Source organism: Cnephaeus nilssonii, assembly GCF_951640355.1.
Source record: "Cnephaeus nilssonii genome assembly, chromosome: 21".
Lineage (NCBI taxonomy): Eukaryota > Metazoa > Chordata > Mammalia > Chiroptera > Vespertilionidae > Cnephaeus > Cnephaeus nilssonii.
Genome location: NC_137092.1, coordinates 36,022,189 through 36,048,425, shown reverse-complemented (window position 1 = coordinate 36,048,425; position 26,237 = coordinate 36,022,189). Strand labels below are relative to the sequence as shown.

The window sequence follows — 26,237 nt, the reverse complement described above, 5'->3', positions numbered from 1 at the left end:
CTCTGATTCCTTACAAGGTCTATGTCATGGCCAGCACCTCCCTCTCATCTCCCACCACTCATTACCAAGCATTTGATACTTCCCTGATTTTGCTTCTACGCCTGGGTATGTTCTTCCCAACACTGCCCGACTCCAACTCCCGCTTCTCAGCCTTGGCTCAGACATCATGTTCTTCAGAAAGCCTTATCTGAACCCCCAGAATGAACCAAGGGTCCCTTCTTTATGCTCCCAATGGCAATTGTACGTATCTCCGACATAGTTATAAAATATTTTATTCAAAATTGAAGGTATATGGATCTGTCACCCCCACTAAACTCCTCAGGTTCCAAATTCGCTTCATTTCCACTGCAAAAAAATGTACTTGAACTGGGATATTAGGGCCGAGTATTTTGGTGGCAAGAATTGCAGACATGGAGATGGGTGGTCAGAAATGCAGGTGGGGTCCTTCAACCACAGGACTGGGTTTCAACTAATTAAGCCAGGTTTGGCATCCATACGGGCAGGCGGGCCGGCGGACAAGAATGCCACACGAAGTGACTTCTAGCTCTGGGAGTCTTTAAATCCCTTCAAGCACATTTCTCAGAGGGCTCCAGCCCAGGCTATGGCCCCAGAAGGAAAGAGAAGAAAGGTCTGAGAAAAATCCCACAGGCCCAGTTCCCGAGGCTCTTCCCAGACTGGAATTCACATGAGGAAAGCTGAGCTACCCCTATGGAACCACCATCCATTCCCTGGCTCCTGGCCAGCACAGCACCAGACTGTCAGCTCACGCCAGGGGGCCACGCTGAGAGCTGCTCCTTGCAAAAGGCTCAGGGCTGGGCTCACTCAGATGCCGAGGGATCCACAGTGAGGAGGCAGGATGGACAAGCAGCAGCCCCCCCCACTCCCCCGGGACCAGGAGAGCCACCCCCAAGGTGGAGGGAAGGTCCAGAGCCGAGCAGCAGCCACGCACAGGGGAAATCAGAGGGAAAGAGGAACGGCAGAGCAACCAGTCCCAACAACCGGGAGCTGGAGCAAGCACGCAAGGGTCTAACTGCATTTTCCAGGAGGGCAGGCAGTGCAGGGTATTTTAGGAATCAGTCTCAAGTTTCCTGCCTCCCCCTTCCCTAATTCAGTTCCCACTCTGCCAGCCTCCGCTGGGCTGACAACTTAGAAACTGCTCTCCTCCCTTAGTCCCCAAGGGCTACTAGGGATTCTGTAAAAAACACGCACACAAATATCCATGTAGGTCCCAGGAAAGAGGTGGGTGGGTAAGGGCCTGGGTCTCTGCTACTCGGCAGCCCGTACACGAAGAGATGGTTGGGCCAGCACTGCTGTGTCACACACCCCTGGGAGCACCCACGCGCTGTGTTCTAAATGAATGACAACAACAACAACAACAAAAAGTGAAGGGCGCCCCCCGGAGTTGTGCACCCTGGTGGCCCTGTCTGTGTCCTCTTCTCAGTATCCATCTCCCAGAGAGCAGAGGGAAATCATATGAAAGGTGAGTTTAGCCAGTTTCCTTTCACCACCTGCACGCACGGCTTGCTAACATTCGCCCACATGCACACGCTCTTTCTCCGTTACCCATTGGAAAGAAAGCTGCAGGCACTTCACCCCTAAATAATTCAGCCTGAATCACTTAAGAAGAGGACATTCTCCTATATCAACACAATGCGACCCGCAAAATGGAACACTGACACAATAACACTATTTAATGTATAGTCCACATGCAAACGGTCTCAATTGTCACTTGGGAAGTTTGTCAAACATGCAAATTCCTGGTCCCTCTCCTGGAGGGTCTGACTCAGGAGAGTGAGCCCCGGACTCGGAATGCTGCTAAGCCCCTCAGGAGATTCAATTGTGCAGCCAGGTTTGACCCACTAACTAGGGTTTCAGAACTCCCAGGAAGACCAGGGGGGACTGTGGAAAGGAACCCCCAAAAGCACTGGTCAGCTGGGGAAGGAAGTGGATATGCTTAGGGCCAAGCAGGTCAGCGCCAGGGTCTACGCCGCACCAGGCACCAAACTCAGTCCACACAGCTGCCAATAGATGGCTGAAGGCTGGCGGGGAGGAAATGGGGTCAGGGCTGAGCCGCACAAAGGTTCAGAGTCAAAGGGTGGAGAGAAAGGAGAGGCACGCCCTCCTGTGAGCTGGCTCTGCTCCCTCCCGAGCCAGAGAGGGAGGGCCCAGGGGCCGGCACTGACATCCATCCGCTGTGGGTACACAGGGCCTCCTGCTGTCTTGCTGGAAGGAACCCTGTCAGCTGCTCTGCTTTGGATGGCCCAATGGGTCTGGGTCCCCTTCTCTCTGTTTTCTGAGCCACAGAACTGGATCCCAATGGGCGTTGAGTACCGGCTACATGCCAGGCACCAAGCTAGACCTAGAAGTATTCAGATGACCGTGGCATAATTCCAGAGAGTTTATGATCTAGCAGAGGTGAAGGACATATCCATAAATATATCGATCCCCCTCCTGGGAGGAAATCCTGACTCATCTTCACTGGGCAGGGAGAATGGAGAGCTGGCAACAAGGTGATGAAAGGCACAGAGGGTTTCAAGCCCCCAGCCATGGCATCCACCTTTTAGCACCCACCTTTTAGCACTTCTTACGAAGGAAGAAGACTCAGTTTTAGGACTGCCTGGGGAGCATTTCCTCTCAAGGACAGAACCCATCATGGGGGTTGGAGGTCAGAAGGATGTAACCCTTTTGGCTCCCAGAGTTTTGTCTTCAGAGAGAACCCCTGCCCCTATCTAACCCTCAAGATCCACACTTATCCATACTCAAAATCCCACTGGCTTTGCAGCCAGGGGCCCACCCCTCAGCCCTCACACCTGCGGCCCAGCCCCACCTCTCCCTCCCACTGCCCCAGCTCTCACAGGGAAGCTCGGCATACGCTGTGCCAGGAATCCAGTTCCTCCAGCAGGAAGGTATACCGGGAAGGTCTGCCCTGGCTGGTGTGCTCAGTTGGTAGGAGCGTCATCCCGTATACTGAAAGGTCATGGGTTCCATCCCCAGTCAGGGCACATACCTAGATCGTAGGTTCGATCCCCGGCCCCAGTTGGGCACATGCGGGAGGCAACTGATCCATTTTTCTATCTCCCATTGATGCTTGTCTCAATTTCTCTCTCTCCCTTCCCTTCTCTCTAAAAATCAATGCTTTTTTTTTTCTTTTTTAAATAAAAGGTCAGGTAGGCCAGCTCCCTGGCTCAAACAGATATGCATCTGATCCCTGCTTCCATATCGAAAACCCACAGGTCTTATCCAGCCTCTCTGATGTCAGGCCCATCACCGAATCACACGCACTGACTAGGTCTTCCTCTTTTCTAACCCACATCCCCTCTGCGTGGCTCTCCACTTAGTTCCAAATGTGTGGAGGCAGAATAACCACCTGTGTTTTCTTCTCACTCATACGGCCCCTCTCTAGTATCTTCTTAGCCAGATTGAAGTGGCCTCACATGGCTCAGTCTTTCCTACTGGAACTTGCCTTCCATCGCTCCCGTCCCTAGGCCTACCCTGGACTTCCCACCAATTTGAAGCCAAAGTGGATACAAGAGTTAGTAGAGGGCTCTCTGGGTCTTAGGCGAGCAGAGCGCCAGGGGCTAGGAGGCTGTGTGACATGGTTAGATGGAGCTCGGTTTGCATTGAGAGCCCCGGAGTCCCCGATCCCGGCTCAGAAACCATTTGTGTAGTTGGTTCTGGCAACACAGGCACACGTAAAATCCCCGGAGGTCATAGCTCCCACCACACACCCTGCAGACGTGGGGTCTGAGTATGAAGAAAGTCAGGGGGAAGAGGTGAGGCAGCTCGTGGCTCCTCTCCAAACGTTCCTTCCTCGAGCTGACGGTTTCGATGGCAGGGCCAGGGACCAGGAGCTGGCGACCAGCTGAATGGAACCTTTTGCGAAGAGGAAAGAAAGGTCTTGGCAGCGTGCGGATCTCTAACCCAGGAACCATCCCGTGAGCCAGAGCAGCCACATCTCCTCTGTCTGGTCCACTTCCTGCTTTCTCCCCGCCGCCGCCGCCACCTGGCCTTCACCACCCCAGCCCCAAGAACCAGCCCTTCTAGTTCAGATCGGCGGGGTTCCCTCCAAAGAGCACGGTGGGTGGGAATGTAGACGGGTGCAGCCAGTAGGGAAAAACTGTATGGAAGTTCCTAAAAATATTAAGAATGGAACTATGGCCCTTCGCTGGTTTGGCTCGGTGGATAGATCGTCCGCCCGTGGACTGAAGAGTTCCCAGTTCAATTCCAGCCAAGGGCACATGCCTCAGTTGCAGGCTGGATCCCTGGCCCTGGTCCTGATGTGTGCGGGAGGCAACTAATCAAGGTATCTCTCTCACATCAATGTTTCTCTCTCTCTGTCTCTCCCCCTCCCTTCTACTCTCTCTAAAAATCAATGGAAAAAATATCCTCTGGTGAGGATTAACAAACAAACAAACGAAAAGCATAGAACTACCATATGATCCTGTTCTGGACATTTATCTGAAAAAATCCAAAACAGTAATTTATAAAGATATATACACCCTTATTTGATTGTAGCATTATTTCCAATAGCTAAGATACAAAACAATATGTGTCCTTCAACAGATGAATGAATAAAGATGCGGTACAAATGCACAATGAAATATCACTCGGCCAATAAGAAAAGATGGGCAGACCACGAGGACACAGAGAGAAGACGGCCATTTACATGCCAGAAAGGCCTCAGAAGAAACCAACCCTGCCAACATCCTGATCTTGGAGTTCCAATTCCAAGACCGCACTGGGCTCCTAACACTGGCCCTTGCTGGTCTCCGGAGCTCCGATGAGCCACTGGCCCTGCTCTAGTAACAGGTCTGCCGAGAACACAGGCCCTCAGCCCACCTGACCGCTCGCATATCTGGAAAATGAAACACGCTCTTCATTCTGCCCTGTATTCCAACACAAGCTGGACGCGAGGCAGTCCTTGCTGAGAATCGATCAACTCCTAACACACAATCATTTTAAAGCTTCACCAGGGATTGCGTCGCCAGAGGAGGTGGCCCTTGCAAAATAACCCCTTGAAGGCACAACTGCTGGCACCAGAGCACAAGCCCACAGACTCCTCGTTATCTTGATCCTCGCATTCCATCTCCGTGTACTGCAAATGTTAAATGTTAACTTCCTGTGCCCACCACTGTGAACAAAGCACGTGTCTCTCCACTTTGTTCTTCATTCCATCTCAGAGATTTCTCCACTTTGCTCTCTCCCACCTCTTTAATCTACTACCAATGGATTCCATGTGACCCTACTTATGTGGTTGTTGTTTTTTTTTTTAATTCTAAATGCATAAAAAGAATTGCGAAACTGCCCTGGCTGGTGTGGCTCAGTTGGTTGGGCATTGTCCCATGCACCAAGGGGTTGCCGGTTCAATTCCCAGCCTGGGGTGCAAGTTATGGGCTCGATACCCATCATTGATGTTTCTCTCTCTCTCCCTCTCCCTTCCTCTCTGAAATAAATAAATAAATTTTATATATATATATATATATATATATATATATATATATATATACTGATTTATTATATATATATAATGAATTAATAAATGTAAAAAGAAAAGGATAAAATGTAGGATTCCACCCATATATGGAATATGAAACAAAAAAGTAAGAAATGAACTAACAAAACAAACAAAAAACTCATAGACACAGACAACAGAATGTTACTTACCAAAGAGAAGGGGTGTGGGGAGGGTGAAATGGGTAAAGCAGGTCAAATACATGGCAGTAGAAGGAGACTATACTTTTGGTGGTGAGCACAAAATAGAGTACACTGGTACAAATTACACCCGAAATGTATGTTTTAACCAATGTTACCTCAATAAAAAATAACATTTAAAATTTTTTAAGAAGAAAAGGAATTGCTTCCAGCTTCCTCAGCCTTCTCGAGAAAGGCAGTGGGACAGGCACGTGAGGTAAGAGGAACTCCCTGATGAATCCTGGGCCCCAGCTGAGGGGACCCTGAAGGAGCTTCTTCACAGACAGCTTTCCCACCAGCACAACCCACATCAGAAAGAGAACCCCGACATTTCCCAAAGAACACCTAGGAAACCCTAGCCTCTCCGGAGGTTCTGGGGGGAGGACGTCAGAACACGGGTGCGGGAGGGATGGGGACACAGCAGCCTCCCTAGCCTTGGCCTCTCCACCTGCCCTCCCTTCAGGGCCTCGGCTGTGCTTCACGGGGCCATGTGCTTCCTGCGAACGCGAGCTGAACCTGCAGACCCGCTTACCCAGCTCGCGCCCTGTGGAAACCAGTTCTCCGGGATTCCTTCTGGGGGCCGGGAAAACACCCTGGAGGAGACCAGCCCTTTAGGCAGAATCCAGCAAGTAGGTCACAGCTGCTCCCCATCCAGCTGAGCACCCAAGCCAGGACAGAACACGCTCAGCCTGGAGGACTCCCGGGAGAGGAGAGGTAAGAAGCAGCGCAGAGCCCTGCCTGCTTTGGCTCAGTGGACAGAGCATCGGCCTGCGGACTGAAGGGTCCCAGGTTCGGTTCCAGTCAAGGGCACATGCCCGGGCTGCGTGCTCGATCCCCAGTATGGGGCATGCAGGAGGCAGCCGATCAATGACTCTCTCTCTTTATTGATGTTTCTCCCTCTCTCTCTCTCTCCCTCCCTTACCCTCTCCCTCCCTCTCTGAAATCACTAAAAATATATTTTAAAAAAATAAAAGAAGAAGAGGCAGCAGCGCAGATCCACCTCACACGCAGATCCACCTCACACTCAGGTTCAGTCCTGACACCCCATGTCCTCATGTGCTGGGCAGGGCTAACCCATCAGACTCTGCAAGGAGCAAGGAGGCACTTTAAACATGCCCCCCATGCAAGGAGGCAGGATGTATCTCAGGGTAACTGCAAAGGCATGAGAGCTCTGGCCACGATGCTCACTCAGAGCATCATCCTGATACACCAAGGTTGCGGGTTCAATCCCCGATTCAACCAATGAATGCATAAATAAGTGGAACAACAAATGGAACTCTCTCTCTTTCTCTCCCCTTCCTCTCTCTCTAAAAATCAATAGTTTAGGGGGAAAGGCACTGGACTAGCCAGAATGCACCACATAACGCCAGTGAGACCATCCTCCTGCACATCCTCGCTGGGGATCAGTGCTCTGATTTGTCGGAAATATCGCCAGTTCATTCAATGACAACAATCCTATGGATGTTTTCTGGTAGCACCTTTCTTAGACATCCGGACGGCTGTCTCTCTTCTCCATGACAGGGTCCTCCTGCCTTTCAGAGATGCGGAGAGTGAGGGCCACTAAGGGTCACCAACTTTGCCCTGGGTATCACACTGGAAAAGGGCTCAGACAGCTGACACTCAGAAATAATAACCTTGTCCCCTGCCCTGCACTCTCTCAACAAGCACACACTGGGCACAGGTGTGCCAAAGTCCTAGGACCAGAAGGACCCAGGAAATGAGTCCCCAGAACAATCCTCCACACAGAGAAGGTGGGGCCAGCAGCTCGGTGTGATGGTGGTGACCATGGGGAGGGTGGGGCGCCTGCCTATCAGCCCAGGTTGGGGGCCAGTGGGCTGGGACACGCTGTGTGGGAGGTGAGCTGCTGGCAGTGGGCAGCCACCTGCTTGGCTTGCAGGAGAAGTGAAAGGAAGTTGGGCAGAAAAAGCCAGCCAGCCAGCCATGCGAACCTCCAAGAAGCTGAAGACCTGCTCCCACACCATGCCCAGGGCAAGCTCCTTCCCTCCCCCTGGGCAAGGAAGCTCTGCCCACTGTCCCTCCGCCTCCAGTTCCTAAGCCAGCTATCTAGACATGTGGTCTGATAACAGAGAATATCTTCAATGAGCGCTAACTCCCCAAATCAAGAAAAGCCCTGATAGGGACCCAAAGTCATGGTCACCACACAAACATGCACGCAACCACCACCACCTCCCCTCACCCCCAAACACACACACACCCTCCAGCTCCCTCCCTCCCTCCCTCATCAGCTGCCTGAGGACAGGAAGCTAGCCTGAGACCATCAGGTCTCCATCCTATAGTGTCCCTGGCAACAAAGTCTGAAAATAGTAGATGGAAGGTGGCACCCAGAAGAGAAAGGAAACAGGCCTTCAGTTCCAGGGCAGCTCTGGGCCCCCCCAAGCAGGCCCTTCCCTGCCCACATTCCAGCAACTGAGGGCAGGCCGGGCGGAGAGCGCCAGGGAGCGAGGATGCCAGGGAGGAGGCCCCAGACAGAGAGCCCAGGAGGCCCTTGCCCAAGGCCCTTTGTAAGTCAGAGCTGAGTGCAGAAGCCCTGGGGTACCCACAGAGCAGGAAGGGAAAGAAAAGCGATGCATCTTTCAGCTGAGGAAAAACCCATACCAACAAAACACCCCCAACACGTGACACTAACTTACACAGGGGTGTTAGAGAGAGGGGCCTCCGTGTTAGTCCCTCCCAGGGCATCTGCATGTGAAAAGCAGGGTGTCAGGGGAAGAATGCCCGTTCTGACAGGGGTACTCTGACAGGGGTACGGGACATTTCCAGAGGCGCTGGGAGGAATGATTCCTGAAGGTAGGCTGGTGGATCCCGGTGCAGGCTGTGCCTCTCCATGGCCTCCTCCCCTGGTCTCGGCCCCTGAAGCCCAGGAATCTCTTGCCTCTCCCCAGAACACAAGCCCGCCCCCCCCCCCCCCCCATTGCTGCCCATCAGGCAGCTTGTCCTTCTAAAAGTCACTGGCCTCTCCACTCCTTGGCCTTGGCTGTGGGCAGCCAGCCTGACCCAGGCAGCCACCAGGCCTTCCTCCGTAGCCACACAGTTCCACTCCACTCTTCCTGGCGGCCGGCCGAAGGATATCCTGCTCAGGGCAGCCAAGGACACTGAGCCCAGGGGGAGACCGGGGATTCGATTTTACCAAGGTCAAAGGAGAAACCCCACTGGGGAAGCAGGGCCTCACAGGGATCCCCCAGATGGCCTCTTAGTGTCCAGAATCCCCAAACGGCAGGGGAGGGAATTACCTAGATGGCGGACTGGGAAGGGGGCAGCAGGCAATGGTCCTGATGCAGGTCTAGTGCTACCCGCCCATGGGGGCAGCTGGAGGTACCTTCCTCGCCCTCCTGCTTTCTCTCTCCTGTCCCGACCCCAACTCAAGATCCTCAGAAGCCTCCCCTGGCCGACCCTTTCAAACCCTCCTTACTTCTCTTCCTCCCCGTGTCTCCTTCACACTCTGATGCTGTGCGTGTGACATGACTGATTAAAATGCAGGCCTGGTTTGTCTGGAGCCCCAGAATAACCTTCCTGCCCTAAATGGCACAGAAACCATATTTGCATCTCTTTGCATGAAGGGCTCAAGACGATGTCTTTTCTAAGTAGGAAGTGATCTAGGGGGTGGGGGCGTAGAGCCCAGACTCACGTCAGTTGGTCTTACTGTTGCTCTGTACATGCCTGTAGATGCCTTTCTCTCATCTACTGTGCCCCACTTGGCACAGGAATGTCCCAAGGGAGACAGAGGTCCCCCTAAGAGAGAGCCCCAAGTCTATACCCGGCAAAGTAGGCACTCAGCAGAAAGGTGAAACCAGCTGCCCACCTGGCACGGTGTCGCACACTCACACTCCACCAGCACCATCTTCATGGGGCCCTCACTCATGTGACCCTCACTCAGGGTTTACCTGGGTGGCAACAGTCAAGGGCCATTCTCAACAGGTATTAGCCTACGTGCTGGGCAGCTGGCCATGTAGCCAAGGTGTGACTGCAGCCGTAGGCATATGTGGGAGCTGACCATCCACAGGCACCTTGCCGAAATACCATGACCAGTAACATAATCACCATTAACATCAGTCCAGCCCTAACCGGCTTGGTTCAGTGGATAGAGCGTCAGCCTACGGACTGAAGGGACCCAGGTTCGATTCCAGCCAAGGGCACATGCCTGGGTTGCGGGCTTGATCCCCAGTGGGGGGCGTGCAGGAGGCAACCCATCAATGATTCTCTCTCATCATTGATGTTTCCATCTCTCTCTCCTTCTCCCTTCCTCTCTGAAATCAATAAAGAAATATATTTAAAAAAACAAACAAAAAAAAAAACACATCAGTCCAATTAGTCCCTCCAGCGCTTGTCCACTATCAGTGATTGAAGTGTTGGGCGAAAGAGGACCAGGAGGCAGGGAGAGGGGCGAGAGGGGCGGGAGGCTCAGTGAGTATGAGCATCACAGAAATGAAGGAAGGAAACAGACCTATTGTTTGCCTCTGGAATGTTGTGCCAAGTACTGTCTTGTTTAATCCTCACAACAATCCTTAAGTGTGGATATTATTAGCCTTACTTTATGAACGAGAAAACTAGAAAACAGGAAAGGGATTGAGTAAATTGTTCAGGGTCACACAACTAGCAAATGATAAAATCAAGAGTTCAACTGATATTTGTTGGAGGTCATGATTCAGTATTTTTTTCCATCCTGCCAAAAAACCCAGACGTATCACATTTTACCAAATGTTCAAGCTGATATCAACGATTATCCTGGTACACCCCCACTTCCTCCCCCCACACCACAAAACACTTCTTTACCCGCCCCAGCCACTCAGAAAACAAGCAAATAAATAAACACGGGGGAGAATCCCAGTCCAGTTTTGCAGATAAGAGAACAATGACCAGAGGGGAGAGATCACTGAGTCACACAGCTGCTCAGTGGCAGCAGTGGGACTAGAAGCAGGTCTCAGACTCTCACTCCAGTGCTCTTTCCACACTGAGCCATGACCAGTCTGTCGTACCCTTTCTCAAAATCCTCCAGAGAGCCAGATCCCCCAGCCTTCCTGTGTCAATCTCTCCCGAATCGGTCCACTCCTTTCCAAGCTTCTGATCACTTTGATTAAGTGAAATATTAGGCACCAGAAGGTTAGTATTCCTTTTTCTCACCTGAATGATTGAAACAGCCTCCTTATTTTTTAAAAAAAACACATCTGAAATCAAAACTTGTTTTGGCTCAGTTGATAGAGTGTTGGCCTGCAGACTGAAGGGTCCTGGGTTCGATTCCAGTCAAGGGCACATGCCCAGGTTATGGGCTTGGTCCCCAGTGGGGGACATGCGGGGGACAGCTGATCAATGATTCTCTCTCATCATTGATGCTTCTATCTCTCTCTCCCTCTCCCTTCCTCTCTGAAATCAATAAATATAAATATATATTAAAACAAAAACAAAAAAACACTTGAGTGGGGGTGGGACTAACAAAGCCTCAGCTATATCTGAAACAATATCAAGCACTCTAAAATCTACATAATTGGTGTCTTAGAAGAAAGGGGAGAAAATCGGGTGGGAAAAAGTTTTTGGCCAACTTTTTTCTAAATTTTATCAAAAACAGAAACCCACAAAATCCAGAAATATCAATGAACTCCAATAAAAATAAATACAAAGATAATCACACCTATGCTCATCAGAATTAAACTTCTGGAAAACAAAGATAAAGATCTAAAAAACAACTACAATCTTTTTTAAAAAATCCTTACCTGAGGATTTTTCTTCTATAGAAGGGAGGAAGACAGGGGAGAGAGACAGACAGACAGACAGACAGAGACTGGTTGCCTCCTGCACCTGCCCCAACTGGTATGTGGGCAGACACTCTGCAGGCCAATGCTCCAACCACTGGGCAACGTAATATGTTAATTAGACAGGACATCCTTCCGGACGAAGCTGGGGCTGCAAGGGAAGTCAGGGCCCCAGGTGCCTGCCGGCAGCCGGAGGGAAGCCCGGGTCCCAGGTGCTGGAGGGAAGCCAGTGCCAGCAGCCGGGGGAAGGAAGGCCTACTCTTGCAGAATTTCATGCATCAGGCCTCTAGTTAATCATAAGAAAATGACCTCTTATTTATCTTGTCTTCCCCATGCTGCTCGGTGCAGTGTTTTACACAAGGTACAGAGCTGCTGAAGACTGTGCTCTGAGCGTGGTCTGACCAACCCAGAGAACAGGTAACACCTTTGCGTTGCATGAGCAGAGATTCTGGGGCTGAATGAGGAAGAGAAGACAAAGTTGTAATTAATTTTCCAGGTAGATACCCCATAGCATTATTAGACTCTCAGAGTTTAGAGGCCCCAAAATATTAACCCTTTGCACTCGCTTGCTTTTTTCTCGATTCCTTTATTCTACTCGGGATTTAATTTTTTAAATACCCCAGATTTTACAAAGTGCGGCAGTAGAATAAAAAACTGGAGTTTCTTTTCATACAAACTTATTTGGATTTTTTTATATTTCAAATTATTGATACAAAGAGTAATTTTAATCTCAACATCTGAGTGCAAAAGGTTAAGCATTCTGGTCCTAGCTTCTATACTTCTATGAAATGCTATCCAAGATTACACCAAACTTGGGACAGCCATATGGCAAGTGACTCATATGAGCTTACAGGATTACCCCGAACCACAGAGAAACGCATCCATTCACTTGCATTCTTTATTTTATTATTATTTTTTTAAATCCTCACTAAGATTTTTTTAAATTAATTTAGATAGAGGAAGGGAGAAACATTGATCAGTTCCTTCCAGTACATATGCCCCCCGACCAGGCACTGAACCCTCAACCTGGGTATGTGTACAGGATGATGCTCCAACCAACTGAGCCACACCAGCCAGGGCGTTCACTTGCACGTTTTAGAGCACAGCGTGGTTACCTCAGGGTCAGGGACCACACTGAATTCAAGTTTGTATCCCTAGGGTTTAGCACAAACCTGCTATTGGAAGATGATAAAAGAATTGTAACCACCACCATTTACTGAACCCTTGCTATGTATCAGGCACTGTTCTAGGCAGTTCATTAATGAACTCATTTTATTCATAAACAGCCTTGTTTTCTCCTGGTACTATTATTTTCCCCACCTTCCATATGAGAAAATGAAAGCACGGATAAATTAAATAACGTTCTCAAGGTCAAACAACTAGTTTGTGGGAAAACCAGAATTTGAACCCAAGAAATCTGACCCCAGAGCCATCCTCTTAATCATAGGCTGAATTATACGCCTGTCAATTGAATGAATGAATGAATGAGAGAATGAAAGAGCAGAGGTACTGAACATTTTTTTCGTGGTTTTTTTTTTTTTTTCAACACAGTATTTGTTTAATTCTCACAACAAACCTGTCAAGTTAGTTTTTTGCTTTGGTCTCATTTATCCTCACCTGACGACTTGCTTAGAGAGAGGAAGGGAGGGAGGGAGGGAGAAAGAGAGAGAGAGAAATATCAATTGGTTGCACCCTGCATGTGCCCCAACCCGGGGATCGAATCCCCAACCCAGGTATGTGCCCTGACCAGAAATCAAACCAGCAATCAGTTAACTGAGCCACTGCTTAAGATATTTTTGTTGGACCAACAATTAACCACCAGTTAATGAACTCAGCCTGCTATCCATAGAGTTATCACTAGAGTCTTTCTCAAACTTTCGTGAGTTCAGTCAGAGCCTATGCACACGTAATTTCTTGACCTACCAGTAGAGAATCATTGTCAGTAAAACACACAAGGCTGGCTTAATTTATTCCTAGTGAATTAAGTTCTTCCAGAACCTAAACTCTAAGAAGACAGGGATTTTGCCTGTCTTCTTCGCTACTGCACACTTAGGAGAGCACCCGGAATATCGTGAACATTCAATGCACAACCCGTGAATGAAAAATTAATAAATAAAACAGCTCTGGCCAGATTAAACTACTTTCAACTCACCTCTTTCACCACTCACTTCACCCACACCCCAATTCCTATTCACTGTTCACTAACATTTACTTTCTTCCAGGAAGTCTCATCAACCCAAATTGCCCATGTATGAGTTTTCAAGGCACCCCACACTCCCCCCACCACAGCCATTTACTTGTCCCCCCACTCAACAATAACTTCTGGAAGGCTATCCATTCCAGGCATTGAAAGTACCTGAAGTCCTTATGAACTCATGAGGAACTCATGAATAAATGAGTTATTTTTATATACTTGTTTTACTGATTTCAGAGAGGAAGGGAGAGGAAGAGAGAGATAGGAACATCAATAATGAAAGGGAATCATTGATTGGCTGCCTCCTGTACACCCCACCCCACCCCCACTCGGGACTGAGCCCGAAACCCAGGCACGTGAATGGAACCCAGGACCCTTCAGTCCGCAGGCTGACTTTCTACCCACTGAACCAAACCGACCAGGGCTAACTGAGTTGTTTTTAAACATTATCTGGCAGAGGTGCATCCCTTTGTGAGCATAGCTTCTCCCACAGGTGACCTGAAGAACTTTCTGTTGTCATCTGGTTCTCGGGGAAGCCCCAGCTCATTCAGAACTTGGGCCTCATTGATTTTTTTTCTCACAGGTCCCTTTAGTGCAGCACAGGGGGAATCCTGGCCTAGTTTCAAACTTCAGCTTTTCTTTTATTAGTTGTACAATCTTAGGCATGTTTCTTTCATTTTTAATTTTTTTTCTAATCCTCACCAGAGGATATCTTTTCCATTGTTTTTTAGAGAAAGTGGAAGGGAAGAAGAAAGGAAGAGAGAGAGAGAGGAGAGGGAAGGAGGGAGAATAGGGAGGGAGGGAGGGAGGGAGGGAGGGAGGGGGAGAGAGAGGGAGGGACACAGAGAGAGAGAGAGAGAGAGAGAGAGAGAGAGGAACTGACCTATTGCCTCCCATACTTGTCCTGACGGGGGACGCTCCAACCACTGAGTAACACTGGCCAGGCCATGTTTCATAATTTTTAGTTCTAAACCTAATAAATCTCAGTTCTCCCAACTATAAAGGGGAAAGAGACAATTCCATCCTCACCCATTTCCTCCAAGGTTGGGGAGAGGGAGAAATGTTTTAAAAGCTACAGGTGGATGAACACTCAATGCCAGTAGCTATCCTCTTCCCTTTCTTGGTGCTTGATTCTTTGTTCAAGTAGTTCCTTTCCCCTTCCTCATTGCAATCATCTGCAACAGCACAGTCAAAATTGCCCTGCAAGAACTGCCAACCCCTTGGAACCACTCTATCTTTCAGAGTTCCTTGTATCTATATTTCCTCTTTTTTATTTTTTTAAATATATTTTATTGGTTTTTTACAGAGAGGAAGGGAGAGGGATAGAGAGCTAGAAACATCAATCAGCTGACTCCTGCACAACCCCTACTAGGGATGTGACCGCAACCAAGGTACATGCCCTTGACTGGAATTGAACCTGGGACCCTTCAGTCCGCAAGCCGACGCTCTATCCACTGAGCCAAACTGGTCAGAGCTTTTTTCCCCCCTCTTAATTAAAAAAAAATAATAATAAAACCTGGCCTGGCTGGTGTGGCTCAGTCTTGAGCGTAGACCTGTGAGCCAGGTCATGATTCAATTCCTGGTGTGCAGGAGACAGCCAATTGATGATTCTCTCTCATCACTGATGTTTCTCTCTCTTTCTCTCCCTCTCTCTCTGAAATCAATAAAAAAAAAAAATCTTAAAATCTGCCTTCTTGAAGTCTAGAGTGAAAATACGACATCCCTGGTTATAAAGGTGTTTTTGTTGTGGGTTTTTTTTTGAGAAAATATAGTTGCCTTTCCCCAGGTTCCCCTAATATCCAATCTGCAAACCATCTCTCCTTTCTTGGTCAGAAGGGTGCGCCTAGTCCTTTGGAAGACACAACAGCACGGCGGGTCAGAAATGTGCCAGATGCTCTGCTTTCAGGAAAGCAGGGCTCTCACCAGAGGTCTCAGCAGTTGGCTCCATCGCTACTCTAATCTCGGTTCAGGGTTCGTGTGTGACCTGGGACAGGAAGAGCACACATCTCTTCCTTCTAACTGGCAGGGTAAACTGTAGTATTTCCTCAAAATAGAAACTCCTAGGTTCTCCACTCTTCTGCCACCTTATGCCTTCTGGTTTGCTGCCAAGAGCGCCAACTAGTCTTCGAAAGAGAAAAAGACTTGGCTGGAAAGGATGCCTCCACACAAGCTTATTCCTGGTGGGCTTGGACAGCCCGCCGTGTGCAGGGCACTCTCATCCCTGGCACCTCCTCCACTGTGAAAGAGGAGATAAAGTCAAAATCTAACCTCTAGATTTCTAACCTCTAACCCTCTGGGCCAGAAACCTAGAAGAAGGCACAAATATACACTGAGTGGCCAGATTATTATGATCTTTGAACGCATAATAATCTGGCCACTCAGTGTATATCCTATATAATAAAAGGCTAATATGCAAATTGTCCCCTCGACCAGGAGTTCGACCAGCAGGCAGGCTGGCCAACTGCCCATGTCCCCTCCCCCTGGCCAGGCTGGCTGGACCCCACCCATGCACAAATTCATGCACCGGGCTTCATACACACACACACACACACACACACACACACACACACACACACACACTGAGTGGCCAGATTATTATGAGTTCAGAGATCATAATAATCTGGCCACTCAGTGTAGTAGGAAGAACCATTAAGAAGAACACTGCCCAGGAGGTTAGTCTCGCAGTGACTAAGGCTGGCTGGGGTTGAGAAAGGTCTAAGGCAGTGATGGCGAACCTATGACACGCGTGTCAGCACTGACACGCGTAGCCATTTCTTACACGCAGCCGCTGAGGCGGCCGCATGCCAAGGATGAAACATTTGCTGCTCCTGAGGATGAAACATTTGAGACTAGAGTCTTGGAGTTAGTTTTTTCCTCAAAGTGACACACTACCCGAGTTATGCTCAGTTTTTTGGCGAAGTTTGACACACCAAGCTCAAAAGGTTGCCCATCACTGGTCTAGGAAGCAGGGAGTTAAACAATGTTTTCAAGGGACGGGGCAGGAGTAATAGAGTTAAGGTGGAAGGACAAGAGTTTCTAAAGAGGTAGATGAGCTTTGGCTTCTCTTTGAAGTCATATGGAGCCTCTGCCAGGTAAGACCTCCTCCAGGAAGTTCTCAAGAGGAGCAAGGAGTGAGAGGTTAACGATTCCTTCAGCCGTGAGCTCTCTATTCTGCCTCAGGACTATCGAAAACCCCTCTCCTCTTCTCCATGCCTTGAGGGTCTCTGCCCCAAAGCACAAATGATGCATTCTGGGTCCTTCATCTCTAACCAGCAAGGAGATGTGGGGGGAGTGAATCCCATCACCAAAGTTCGGAGAGAGCAGAATTTGCCAACAACGAAGCCACCGATGGGGTCTGGCAACCGTGCGACTTCTCATGGAAATGATGCCCCAGGTCCTTCCTTTCCGGTTGTAACACTTTCCGTGATCATTGGAAATGCAAGAACGGGCTTTCATTTTAGAACACAGGTATGAAATAAAGCAGGCACGGAAGCACCAAAACACAAGATCTGCCTCAATTATCCCAGGGCCCGAAGGGCCCAAATCTCTTACTAGAGTTGCCCAGAAGGGAGCAAAATTACTTGATTTGATTATCCCCAGTCTTGTCCTTACGCTGAAGCCAAGGGTATGACTGAGAAAGCAGAGAAAGGCCTTCAAGACTGGAGCCCAAGGAATTCACACACCCGTGCCTCAGATAATTCTCAGATAACTGGGAATTAAGGAGATGCTCTGCTGGGCTGGGGCTGGGCCCCCGTCCTTAAGAAGCTTGTTGTCAAAAGTACGTTCAGCCCAGCCAGCGTGGCTCAGTGGTTGAGCATCTGCCTCTGAATTGGGTGGTCACGGTTTGGTTCCCAGGCTGATCCCCAATGTGGGGCGTACGGGAGGCAGCCGATCCATGCTTCTCTCTCATTATTGATGTTTCTGTCTTTCTCTCCCTCTCCCTTCCTCTCTGAAATCAATAAAGATATTTTTAAAAATAAATAAAGTACGTTCAGTCTGGTGGCATTTCATGGGCATTCATTCAAGTCAAGGGGCCCAATATGAATGAATTCTGCATCTCTACTGGCCCTTTCTGCTCTCCCAAGCCTCAGTGTCCACCCATAGTACCATCAACATTACGAGCACGGGGTGAGACTGCCTGCTTCAAAACCCTCTGTCATTTACGGGCTGGCTGACACCAGTGTTAGCTATTATTATATTACCTGCCAGCTCAGCACTCCCCTGCCTATAGACAGCAGCCAGCCTTTGAGGGGTGTACGTCTCTCCCCAATTTCCTACAAATGTCATGAAGCAGCCTTTCTTTCCCTCCCAATTCCCATCCTGCCAACCCTATTTAAAGAGAAATACGGAAAAAAACAGTTACCTCAGTACTGTCACATCGCTCTTCCCTTAGCCAGAAAGGAAAGGTTCCAGAACATTCTCCTCCAACGCCTCCCCCAACTCCACCCCACCAGTTCTCCCTCCCTTGTTACCAAGGCTAAACTCAGGATGAATAACTGACAGTTGTACGGTACTGTGCAGTTTTCAGAGTGCTTTTGCATACATGGTTTTATTCAGTTCCTAGCAAGCAGTACATTGCATCCTTAAAAGAACCCTGTGAGCCAAGGGCATTATTTCCCCCCATTTTACAGATCTACAAACGGAGGCATAGATAGGTTCACAAGTTGTCCATGCTCACACAGTTAGGAAATAAGTCACACCAGGACTCAAAGCCAGGCCTCCTGACACGGAACCCACATTATCACGTCCAAGTTCACATCCTGGGAGCCTGAGGAGCCTAAAGTTTATGGCCAGTTACGAACCCCCACAGGGAACAGGGATCCCTCATTTTTCTCCCTGCTGGTCTGAACAGAGCTGTCCAGACCGAAGGACCACAGACACGAGACACCTGCGAAACACCAGGCCCAGGTGGGATGAGGGAACCACGGAGTGGGAACCAAAGGCTCACGGGTGTGGGAGATCTGCTAGGGCACCACCAGGTCATGGCAAAGACCACGGGCAGTCCAGGCCACTGCCTCCTCAAAGGAGCAACGGAGAAAAAAGCGTGAGGCCTTCCTCACCCCAGCACACCCTGCAGGCCTCCCTCCCCGATGCTTCCAGGGAGCGGGAAATGGGCAAGCTCCCTCTGGCCAGGGCTGAGGAGCTAGATCAGAAGCCGGCACACACACACACCCATGCACACTCAGCAGTAAACCCAGAGCCAGGGAAATGAAACCTGGGCTCACCCAGACCAAAGGAGCTGCAGCCACCATCTCCTCCGATGCTGGCTGCCAGGCAGAGCTATAAAATGTGCCTCGACTTAATTTTTCCATGGACACCATCCCAGATGGGACTGCCAGGCTCCGGAGGAGCTGCAATTCTGAAGCCTCAGAACCACTCAGTTCTGGGACCCACAGCTGGAGCTGGGGAGGGAGGTGTATTTGGGGGTCGGAGTTGCCGCACCCCCCCCCCCCCCCCCGGGCCATTTCTCTCCCAATATCTTTCCAAGGTCCAGTGTGACAACAGAGCGAGTTTTCATTCGGGGACTGCTACAGGGTTGGAATTCAGTGCAAATTGCTTACATCTGCTTGGCCGTGCCCCAGTCAGGTAGTTGAGAGAGAGAGGAGGCGCCCTGTTGGCCCACTTTGGGGAGCAGGAGTAGCTGTGTGCTAAGGAATCTGGTGCCATGCTGGGACCAGCCAGCCCAGGGTACAAAATCCTCCAATGGAACAGAGAAAAAAACCTCAGGGCAGCCGGAGACAATGGATTCCATCCCAGGCTGGTGGGACAGGGACAGGGACAGGGAAGCCACAAAGACCCCAAATGGGGGTGGAGATGCCAGGAGAGAAGGTTGGCGTGAAGGAGCAAGAGCAATCAATGGCAGACTCACCACCACACAGCCCTCAGCCAAGGAGGGTGTGTGCACGCACTCGCCTCTTCCACGCAGGACCCTGGACCCTGCCAAGCCCCTAGAGCTCCCCACCCTACCCCACCCCACCCCAGCTGGGCAGCCTCCCCTGGGGCTTCCCGCTGCTGCACGGCTCCCCAGCATCAAAGCCACCGCTGCTGGGAGCTGAAAATGACTGACAAGCACAGGCCAGGAGAGGAGCGCTCTCGCCTCCCCGAGGGCCCGGAACTGGGGCCGGAGGGTCCCTCTCCCTCTCCCAGGATTTCTCCTTTTGCTGCAGGATCCTTATAAGGGAGAAGCCAAGTCTACCCTGCGTCTGGCTTTAAAAAAAAAAAAAAAAAAAGGTATATATTCCCCGGGCTAGATGATGATGACTTTTCACCCACTGCCCGCGAAAGCACCACCCCCACCCCCCCACTCCAGGGCAGCTTTGCTTTTTATTTCTCATCTTAAACAAACAAACCATTGGTCGGTTCAGATCGCCTAGCAGCTGGGAGCTGGGGAGTGTGCTGAACAGGGACGGGGTGGGGAAGGCCCGGGAGCTCGAGGCGCCCGAAACTGGCGGAGCGGGGTCGGCGACCTGCTCGGGTTGCGAGCTGGCGCTGTCGCCCTCCCGGCATCCCGGCTCAGCCCATGCGGGCACCCTCGGCTCCTGCCATTGTGGCGCCCCGGCTGCTGCCCTGCTCGGCGGGGCAGCCCTTGACCTCCGCTCCCTCCACGCCGGGCCACCAGCAGCCCCCGGGCGGTCGCTCTGGGCCGGGCGTGCGTCCTACCTGTGCTCCCCGCGGGCTCTCCTCGAGACCCGGCCGCCGCGGCGGCGGCTCGCCCCGCAGCTCCCGGCCCCGCTCCGGCCGCGCACAGCCCTCCGCGCCGCCCCCGCCGCGGGCTCCGCGCGCTGCAGCGGTCGGGAGGCAGGAAGGGGCGCCGGGACCCGCTCCAGGGAAAGAAAGTCCTCGGCCCCGAGCGTGCGCAGCCCGCAGTCAGGCAGCCCCGCGTGAGACAATAGCGGGGGCAGCGAGCGCGAGCAGAGAGGCCATCTCCCGGGGACCCGGCGCACTGCACGGCGACGCGCGGCGGCCAGACCTGCCCCGGGCGCGGGACAGGGCAGCACAGGCGCGCGGCCGCCGCGCCAGCCTCGGCCCCGGGCCCGGCGCCCAACTCGCCGAATCCCAGCGGCAGGCGGGGCGGGCCCGCAGCTCCGACAGCCCTCCACCCCTCCCTCCCCTCCCTCCCCTCCCTTCCCTACTTCTCTCTCCACCCCTCCCCTTTTTCATTCCCCTCCCCTTTCCTCCCCGCCCTCCCCTCCCCTCCACCGTATCCTCTCCACCTCTACTCCCCTCCCAGCCCCCTCTACCTCTCCCCCTCCCCTCCCCCTCGCCCCTCTCCCCTTCCCCGCTCCCCTACTCTCATCTCCCCTCCCTCCCGCCGGTGCGCCTGCCGGAGAAACGCGCCAGCGGCGAGTTTTGCATGGAAAACCCTAGAGCCAAGATTTCCACTTCCCACTCGGGTGAGGGTTTCTGCAGATGGCTGTTACTCTTCCCTTTGCACTGTGTCAAGTGAATGCCGAGTCATTCTGCTGGAAATGACAGAGTTTTGAGGTCCCTTATCGGTTTGAGGAATTTCCCCAATCCTTAGGAGAGCGATGCCCCAAAGAACCCCTACTGGAGGTCTGAAGTCCAGGTAGGGGCCTGGGGAAGCTGTGTCGGCGGTGTGGTCCCACTCAGCCTCCTTGGTTTTTCTGTGAGCCCCAGTGGGTCCTGGGACCTGAGCCTCAGAGAATAGCCATCAACAACCCGAGTGGGGAGAGGCGGGGAGGGGAGGTGGTGGGTCCTCCAACCCAATTGTGGGAGGTAAAAACCCTCTTTCATGCAGTATGTTATATTCAACAATTTGACTCTGAAACACCTTTCTTTGAGTGGTGGTCTCTAGAAATTTCCAAAGGCTACGCCCAAAAGAAACCAGGAGATGACCAGCTCCTCATTTGCATTTGGTTTGCATAATAACTATGATCTATGATCTCAACGTACATTTTTTTCTCAAACCATGAATCTTTGTTTTCCCCCAGGACTCTCCTTTCTTGCCAGACTATGAAAATCAACACCTGGTTCTCAGCTCCCGCCTCTGCAATCCCCTTCAGGTATCCAGGGTCTAAAGACTCCTAACCTCCTTCAGATGCCCAGGACTCCCAGCCAGGGTCCCCACGAAAACATCTGCCAACCTTCCTCGTCCCTGGTCTCAAGGAAATATTTGCTAAAGTGCTACCATTAGTCTGTTTGGGATGCACCAGCGTTTAAAAAAAAAAAAAAAAAGACACAGCTGTCAGAGAGGCCTTTTAAAAATGTCCTCATTATTATGAAACTGCGACAAACTCAACACAATCCTTAGATTCATAGAGTAAGAGAACTAAACGACTCCAGAGCTCAGTAAGAGGATAAGTGTTGGAAAGGGAATTTGAATGCCCAAAGGAAGTCCTACAGAGGGGAGAAAGCAATTAAAGAGTGAGTTCACAATCCAGAGGATTTATTGGGAAATGCTTTGTTCTCGTGTAAGATGAAATCTGGGCAAATGCACTGAGTGAACCACGGGGAGGGGCAGAAGTTCCCCTTGAGCCTGCTGCTAAGGTCGCTTCTAGCTCAAAACCATCTGCACACACAGAGGCACCTCTTGGGCTGACTGGTTCTGGACCTCCACCTGAGTGCAGGTTGGGAGCTCAGCAAGGAGGCCATGACAATGTTCGCAGTGCAAGATCAAAGCTGTGCCAGGAGTGTGAGAGCCGGCCGAAAAGGAGAGGGCAGATACAACAGAGAGTTAGGACGTCAAGTCAGTAAGAGTTGATAATGTAGTGAATGCAGGGAATCCGGGAGGGGAGGGAATCTAGTATTACGCCCCACTTGACACCTTAGGAATTGGTGGCAGGTGATGCCGTTCACTAAGCCAGGGACTGTAGTAAATCAGAGACCAGGTGTTGGGGGAGCCATCGTGAGTTTAATTTTGGACATGTGGGGTGTGTGGCATCTACAGAATGTTTAGGTGAGGATGTCTCGTAGACAGTGGATTTATGAAATGAAACTCAAAGTAGAAGTGTGGACAGGGGATATCAGTTTTGGACTCTTCACATTATAGGTGGTCAGCAAAGTTATGGGCATGGGTGAGATCACCCAGGTGGGCATATAGAGGAAGGAAGGGGCCTGCAAAAGAAATCAAGAAAGCTAAGAACTATATGACTTTGCTCATGTCTCTATGTATAAAAAGCCTAAGGGACCTTTGGACCGGTAGCTATGACACACACTGACCATCAGGGGGCAGACGCTCCGACCAGTAGGTTAGCTTGCTGCTGGGGTCCGGCTGATTGGGACTGGGCAAGACAGGCCAGACCTGCCCTGGAGCCCTCCTGCGATCCCTCCCTGGTTTCAGTCTGATCCCGCAGGCCAGGCCGGGGGACCCCACTGGTGCACAAATCCGTGCACTGGGCCTCTAGTATGGTCTATAAAACTGAAACTTGTGAACACAAACAGCATCGTGGTGATTGCCAGAGGGAAGGGGGTGGGGAGTGAGAGGGGGCCTAATATAAGGTGACAGGAGATGAATTGACTCTGGGTGGTGGGCACACAGTGCAATATACAGATCTTGCAACATAGAAACCCACACCTGAAACCTATATGTTCATGCTGACCAATGTTACCCAATAAATTTAATAAACACATATTAAAAAAAAAATAAACCAAGGAGAAACACTGAAGTAAGGAAACTTTACTCTATCAGGAAAGAGATTGGAACAGAAGCGCAGCAGGAACAGTCAGGAGGACAAGGCTGAAAATGGCCCTTTGGATTGGCAAGAAAATCACCAGTACCAGTGGTGGGAGAACAGTCATTGTCAAACCAGGCTCCAGGGGGTTAAGGCAGTGGTTCTCAACCTTTCTAATGCCTCGACCCTTTAATACAGTTCCTCATGTTGTGGTGACCCCCAACCATAAAATTATTTTCATTGCTACTTCATAACTGTAATTTTGCTACTGTTAAGACCATTGGAAAACACAGATATTTACATTATGATTCATAACAGTAGCAAAATTACAGTTATGAAGTAGCAATGAAAATAATTTTATGGTTGGGGGTCACCACAACATGAGGAACTGTATTAAAGGGTCGCAGCATTAGAAAGGTTGAGAACCACTGGGTTAAGGAGTGAGAGACACATGAATATAGACCACTCTTGCCCTAACCGGTTTGGCTCAGTGGATAGAGCATCGGCCTGTGGATTGAAGGGTCCCAGGTTCGATTCCGGTCAAGGGCACGTACCTTGGTTGCGGGCACATCCCCAGCAAGAGGTGTGCAGGAAGCAGCTGATTGATGTTTCTCTCTCATCGATGTTTCTGACTCTCTGTCCCTCTCCCTTCCTCACTGTAAAAAGTCAATAAAATATATTTAAAAAAAAATAATATAGACCACTCTTCCCAGAAACTGGACAATCCATGGGAAGGAGAAATGTAAGGCAGTGGATGGGGGAATGCAGAATCAAAGGGAAGATTTTTGTTGTCTGTTTTTTGTTGTTGTTGTTGTTGTTTTTCCAGATGGGAAAGGCTTGAACTTGCTCATAGGCTGAGGGGGAAAACAAAGGAGATGGAGAGATGATTAATGAAAAATGCCCCAGAGGAGATGGAATCTAGGCACAGGAGGGTGGTGTTGCCTGGGCTGTCTTTGGGAGGAAGAATGCACAAGCCGAGGCATTTGTGGTAGACCTAGAGGTTAGAAGTTGAGAGGAGTGGTTGCCACCTGACAGCATCTAAGTCATCTCCTGGGAGAGAAGGGGTCAAGATGGGACTGCGGATTAAGGAGAGTGGTTAAGGTTAAAATAGCCACTGAAAGGAACGAGTGGTAGCTTGTTAGAGGAATGGACTTGTAGGCAGAGCTGAGGATATGGCTGGGGTCAGATATTCTAGCATGTCGTGGTTTCAATATGAGTGTTTTTATAATTTTCTTCTGCAGATCTGATAAGCCAAAGTGTTAAATCAGGGCTGGGGGTTGCAGAATAGGTACCGTTGTAGGATGAAGGGGAAAGAGGGCTCCGGACAAAAGAGGAGGTGCCCAAGGAGGGACATGATGCTGAGGGAAAGCTGTTCATCTCGAAGGGGGAGTTAGAAGCCCGGGGCCACCACAGGTGTTGCTCCCTCCAACCTTTTCTCCAACACCCCAGCCAGAGTGATGTTTCTAAAGCAAACACCTGCTTCCCTGCTGAAAACCTGCTAACATATAGCTCCATAAAGAAAGGGAATTTTTACTTTGGTTTTTAAAATTGGACAGGTACATGCTCAGTAGAATTTGTCAGATGGGAGGCTCCATAGAGCTCTTAGCTAAAATGCAAACTACTTAAGAAAGGCAACAAGGCCTCTCACAATCTGCCCCTTGCTTCTCACTCTGGACTCAGAGGACAGGGACTTCTTGTTTGTCCTTTTATCCTCAGAACAGCACCTGCCATGCAGTAGGCATTCAGTAAATAGCTCTCTCCTGCATCCCAACGCAAACTTCATGCTTGGTCTTACTGATCTCCCTGCAGTTCTAGTCTCCCCAAGGGGCCTTTCTACAGACTTTTCCCACAGCTTGGAAAGGGCCTCCCACCCCCAATCGCCACCGCCATCACCCTGCGTGGCCGTGTTTCTACACGGCAGGCAGAATAATGGCCTCCCAAAGGAGGAAATGTCTGAAATGTCTGCTTCCCACTCCCTGGAACCTGCGAATGTTATCTGAGGGAGGCGGTGAAAGGATTGTGCAGATGTGATTAAGATAAGGACCTTCAGAGGGGGAGATTAGCCAGGATTACCCAGGTGAGCCCAATCCAATCACATGGGTCCTTAAAAGCAGAATACTAGTACCTTTGCCAGTTGAAGCCAAAGGGAGATGTGATGCCCTGGCTGGGTGGCTCAGTTGGTTGGAGCATCTTCCTGTGCACCAAAGGGTTGCGGGTTTGATTACCTGTCGGGGCAAATACCTAGGTTGTGGGTTCGATTCCCAGTCGGAATGTGTGCAGGAAGCAACTGGTCGATGTTTCTCTCTTTCTCTCTCTCCCTCTCCTACTCTCCTTCTCTCCCCATTTTTTAAAAAAAATCAATCAATAGCCCTGGCTGGTTTGGCTCAGTGGATAGAGCGTCAGCCTGCGGTCTGAAAGGTCCCAGGTTCGATTCCGGTCAAGAGCACGTACCTTGGTTGCGGGCACATCCCCAGTAGGGGGTGTGCAGGAGGCAGGGTGTGCAGGAGGCAGCTGATCGATGTTTCTCTCTCATCGATGTTTCTAGCTCTCTATCCCTCTCCCTTCCTCTCTGTAAAAAATCAATAAAATATATTTTTAAAAAATCAATCAATAAAAACATATCCTCCAGTGAGGATTAAAAAAAAGAGGGGACGCCCTAGCCAGTTTGGCTGAGTGGATAGAGTGTTGGCCTGCAGACTGAAAGGTCCCGGTTTGATTCCAGTCAAGGGCATGTACCTGGGTTGCAGGCTCCTCCCTGACCCAGGCCTTGGTGGTGGGGGCATGCAGGAGGCAACCAATCGATGTTTCTCTCAGATTGATGTTTCTCTCTGTCTTTCCCTCTCTCTTCCACTCTCTCTAAAAACCAATGGAAAAATATCCTCGGGTGAGGATTTAAAAAAAAAGGTGTGGGGGGGGGATGTGATGATGGAAGAATGGTAAGAGAGATACAGCATC

General features: G+C 50.5%; 1 protein-coding gene across 3 annotated transcripts in view; it reads right to left on the bottom strand.

Moving 5' to 3' along the window:
- The window catches only part of PIK3C2B (phosphatidylinositol-4-phosphate 3-kinase catalytic subunit type 2 beta), a 71,882-nt gene extending 51,206 nt beyond the window's left edge, over positions 1–20,676 (bottom strand). For all 3 annotated transcript variants that reach the window (XM_079761315.1, XM_079761316.1, XM_079761314.1), the window contains exon 1: positions 20,311–20,676. The gene's annotated coding sequence lies outside the window, so the exon portion shown is untranslated. The remainder of the gene's footprint in view (positions 1–20,310) is intronic.
- Between the last annotated feature and the right edge of the window lie 5,561 nt (positions 20,677–26,237).